This window comes from Pinus tabuliformis, chromosome 6 (assembly GCF_031772625.1).
Source record: "Pinus tabuliformis cultivar Carrire ecotype Pingquan chromosome 6, CPIR1, whole genome shotgun sequence".
NCBI classification, from domain to species: domain Eukaryota; kingdom Viridiplantae; phylum Streptophyta; class Pinopsida; order Pinales; family Pinaceae; genus Pinus; species Pinus tabuliformis.
Genome location: NC_142292.1, coordinates 1,726,073,487 through 1,726,078,725, shown reverse-complemented (window position 1 = coordinate 1,726,078,725; position 5,239 = coordinate 1,726,073,487).

The window sequence follows — 5,239 nt, the reverse complement described above, 5'->3', positions numbered from 1 at the left end:
TGTTCATGATGTTGCTTGATGTGATGCTGCTGCTTGATGTCCTTGTCCACGAACAACTTGATGTCTTCGTGAGTAGGTAAGCCCATGGACACTTAATCAACTGAATCCCCAAGCGTCCTCTGAACGATGTCTTCGTCTCTGCTCTCTTGGAAACCATTGTACCTGTACTTATGAGAGGCAGATGAACACCTGTGATACCTGGAGACATGGAAACACTCATAGCAAGCAATCTATCAGTTGAAAACCAAACTGAACATGAGAACTGACTTGCAACATACCTCAGTGAATGATCATGAAGGTTGCGCAATTTCGGCCAGGAGGTGAGGAGACCGACTGCCAAGACAACACATGGCATAGTTCGGGCTGCTGGGAGATTGACTGATTGATGGAACTACAAAATGCACAATCCAGTTGGGCAGTTGGCTGCTAGGATTGCGCAATGCGTGATTCTAGTTGGGAAAGACTGCTGGCCTAGGGACAAATTTGCGCAAATTTATGGGCCAAGTAGCCACTGACCTCCAGAAATGCGCAATTCAATCCAGGAGGCCAGTGCTGGGCCAAAATGCACAAATCTAGAGAGGAAGGTGAGCCTTCCTTCTCCAGATTGCAATGCAGCCTTAGTGAAGGCAAAGACCAGGCCAAGGTTAACCCGACTCACTAACGGGAAACTGAAAGAAAGTAAGTCGATGAAATGCACGGTGACACTAAGTGTTAGCAGAAGTGATAAATAGTGCATGAAAAACATGAATGAAAGATTCGGCAAACAGATCAACATGCATGTGGGTGAGGCAGTTCACTAGTTGGTCAAACATCCGTGCAAAATAGTTTCATGCATGCGATAATAGTGAGATAGCAACGAAAACCGAAACAGAGCTAGAACAAGCTAGTATACATGTAAATGATAGAAAGCATTCAAAGAAATCAAGAAAATATTACTCATACAAAAGAAAACCAAAAAAGAAACAAAAATGCAACACAAGGCATGGGAAGCAAGCTTACCCCAAAAAAGCTGAGCTGAATGTGCCGACTGCTCCTAGATGTGATGTGGGATGTAAGAGCTACAAGGTTGATGTGAGGAATGAGCTCTACAGTGTCCGATTGATGAGTTTTGATAACATCAAGGTTGTGACGTGCATGCCACAAATCCAGGGGAAGCGACACTTGGTGGGAGGTTTCGGAATTACTCCTTTCACGTAACCTCCAACTACTAAACATAGATCCCTAAAACAAGGGATGCCTTTTCATGATGCCTTGGGAGAAGCAGCCTATGCATGCAAGTCTATTTTGCTCGATCCCAAAGGGAACTAGTCAACTCAGCTGCAAATGCAAGCGACTGCTCGACTACTAGAGAAAAAAAGTGCTTTTCTTACTGTAACCAAGGCTGACTGCCCAAGGGGATTTCACAATTTCTAGGTAGAGCAGCTGACTACTACCCAGATTTGTGCAAAGCCTGGGCTGAACAGCTTGTTGATAGAAAAAATTGCGCAAATCCTGCTGGGAGGGTTGGCTGGTAGGATTGCGCAATCCTGGAGCCTAGCAGGCTGTCAGAGGGAATTGCGCAATTCCTAGAGGGAAGGTTGGTTTCCCTCCATAAATGCACAAATTTCACTAGGAAGCTACTCAGCCTGCAGCTGGACCAAGTTTGGGTGAGCAGCCTATGAAGGGAAAATATCAAACTGTGATCGACAAGTTGCCTTTGAGCAAGAAAGACACTGAAGCTTGAGGACTTGATGAAGCAAGGAAATTTGTTGTGAAGGTTGGTAGGGAGGCTCCAAAAAAGGCTAAGGCAAAATTTTGGAGGGTGGTTGTAGCTGCTACAACACTTTTGCGACACACTGGTAGAACTCCAGCTCTCTGAAAGGGCCTTGTTCGTGAAAAGCAAGTCTAACACCTTCAGAAGTATTATTCAACTCTCAACTCATCTTGGCTTAACACTAGCTTGATTGTAAGATGTACCATCTACCAGACTCTTGGTTGATTGACACACATTCCAAGCCAAGGCAACACAGTTGTTTCGATTGGGGTTGAGGGGTATATAAGTGCACAAGTAGTATAGTCGTCAGAGTCTAAGTTTCATCTCTGGTGTTTCTCCACTGCCAGCAGGCCTGGACAGTACCCTGGTGGAGTCACATAGGAACACAAGCATGGCTCCGCTGCCAGCGAGCCTAGTCAGTACCCTAGCGAAGTTACTTGCATCACCTCCCTACGCAGGAAGCCTTTCACTTCTTTTTTCCTTATTCATTTGAATTTGAATTTTTTGACTTTTCTTTTTTTTCATTTTTCACTGTGCATAGCACTTATTCATTTCAGAGGCGGAAGAGGGATCCCGAATTATTGAGAGAAGAGGAGGTTGTTCCAGCAGAGAAGTAGTTTATTGTATCTCTAATGTGCTTGTTAAGGTTTTCCCCCTCACCTTACTCTACTTGACTAAGCTGACAAGGGTTAACCCAAAAACAACCGACTAGAGTAGGTGACACTAGTTAGCATGCAAGCGTTGTGTTTTCAACAAGGTTCACTTTGAACAGTATGTATTTTCCTTCGATGTATCATGGAATAAAAGTAACAATCTCATCATACAAGGGAAAGATGATAGATAACCAAGTAGTGATAGTTTTACAAGCCCTTTTGTACTTCACCCAGCTCGTTTCATGAGTCACACATGGTTTCATGCGAACTAACCTATGAATGAAACAAGTGAACGAACTAATAACAAAGCCAAGAAAAAGCAGAAGCAAAAATGAGAGCAAAGCAAACAAACAAACAAGCAAGCAAAATGTCAAGAAAAACAAAGCATAAAAGCAAACAAGCATGCAAGCAAATAACTAAAAGTAAACACTACTCCTACTCCTACACTAATGGTGCATGGGCCCGATCACATGAAGTGATGCTTCCAATGAAGCGAATGATGCATTGGTAGACCCATGTGGGGTAAGGCTTGGTCCGCGAGTAACCTAGTTGTGTGGACCAGCATACAAGAAAGATATAACAGTGAAGATAGTCCCACTTCATGTTTTAAAGTGCCCACGGGACATAAGTAAGTGCATGTGCATGACAGATAGTCTGTGGACTTATCATGGTGTTGTGTGACACTATGTGCAACTTTGAAGCACAAGAACACTCTTGACTGTGACATGCAAGCAAATGAAACAAACAAAGATAACTTGTTTTGCGCACGAGTGCTTCTAATATAAGACTCCTCCAATGCATGAGTAATGGGATTGTGTAGTTTGAGTGGAGGAAGTGTGATTTGAGTGTTATATTGATCTTGAGTGCATACAGATGAGTGATGAGGTGCCTTGAGTGTTTGAACAATTTCCTGATCGTAACCGAAGCCAACCTCAGGACAGTGAGGGCTTGACATAACCATCAACTTGGGCTGAAGTGCCTCGACTGTCTGTGGGGTTTCAACTTTGTTGACAGATGGATATTCGTAGACCAGTGGCTTAAACGGATTAACAATGAGTGAATCAACATCGTGATCAGATCATGAGGTGAAGAGATCACAACAACCAATATTAGAAAATTCAGGATGTTGGTCGACATCCTCATGATTTGACAAATCGCACAGAGGGGTAGATAAGAAGGAAGGATGTTCACCCTCTGCATTTCCAGAAAGAGCAGATGAAAGATCAAGTGGATTTTCAATGGATGATTGGTCCTCTCCATTGTTGGATGATGGGATAGCATAAGGTGTGTCCTGCGAAAGATCAATAAGGGGTGCATCCGTAAATGAAGACACACATGCAAAATCATGGATGGCAAGTTCACCAACGATATTAGGAAAGAACGGAGGGGTCTCAAATGGAAGGGAGTCATCCTTTGTCGAGTGTTGATGCTCAAGATTCCACTCATACTCTTCATGAATGACAGTGCAAGTTGGTTGTGTAACACTGACTCCGTCAGTGGTTTGTTCCTCATTCACAACAAGTGAAGAGTTCAGAATGGACGAACACAAGACAACATCATCTGGAGGAACACCTGGGTGTGAATACGAAGGTCAAAAAAGGAATGCATATTGGAACTCAAAGGACTCACAACCAAATCTGCGCGAAAATTTTGTGGAGTGAGTCGAGAGGGTGCGAAGGTTGAACAGGTGTGTGAACATGATCCTCAACATCACAGGGTGATGGTGGAACTGTTGAATGAGAGGGAGGCGGACAGTCCATTGAGACAGTGCCTACTCCCACATGAGATTATGCAATTCCATCAATGAAGAATGTTGAGTGAGGCTTGATATCAAGCTTCCTCTTGGGACGGACAGATTTCTTAAGGCAATACTCGAACCGGTCCCAAAGATAATCAAATTTCATCTAGTTCTTCGGAGCTTGAAATGCAAATCATGGAAGCACTGCCAAAAATCAATAACGAATTCATGTGGAGCCCTCTGTTGTTGTAACAGTTTCTGGTCAAGACGATCTGGATCAAAATGATAGAACGTATCTTCAATAAGATCACAGAAGTGCTCACATGAGTGCACGGTGTCAGCTGGTAGGCTGAGCACCAAACGAAATGGAGATTCACAAAGTGTGTATGCAAGTAGCAAACCGACCTCTTCGTGAGTAAAATCATCTTCCTAATAAATCATGGAAAGAAAGTTATGTAAGTGCTCAGGCCAAGCCACTTTGCCTCCACCATCCTATGTGTGAGTGGACAAGAGATTGAAAAGCTTCCCTAAGATGGAGACATCTTCACGATTTGAAAAACACCTCGGGGGAAGAAGAGTGCAAGACTGCATGGAAGATATGCAAAGGTTCAAAACTGGATGAGAGGACATAGCTTGTCATTCGTCCCTCCTTCTAGCACCAGAAATGTTGGCAGTGTTGGACCCACCAACATGTCAAGGGGATCTCCCTGGTAAGAAGTCCCAATTAGACCTCAGACCATTTGGTGTAGGAGTCCCAGCAGTGGGTCGTAAGGTAATGCCTTGACCGTGATGTTGCACAAAGGCAAGTAATATAACTCTATCAGTAGCAAGGGTGTGGCAGATGTAGTGAGTCAAGGAATGAGTATGAGAGGTTCCAACACTTCAAAGGGAGAGGAAGGTGAAGGTGAGTTCCAGGTTGCAAGGGATCAGTCCCAACTCGACTAGGAACACACAACACAAAGGACATGCATAGCTTCCAGCAGAGCAATCGACATGGATGCGGTAGTCACAACATACAAGGTAAGATAACATGAACAACACTCATGGATCAGTCTTAGACGAGTGTGACGGTTGATATAACAAGGTTCAGAGAAA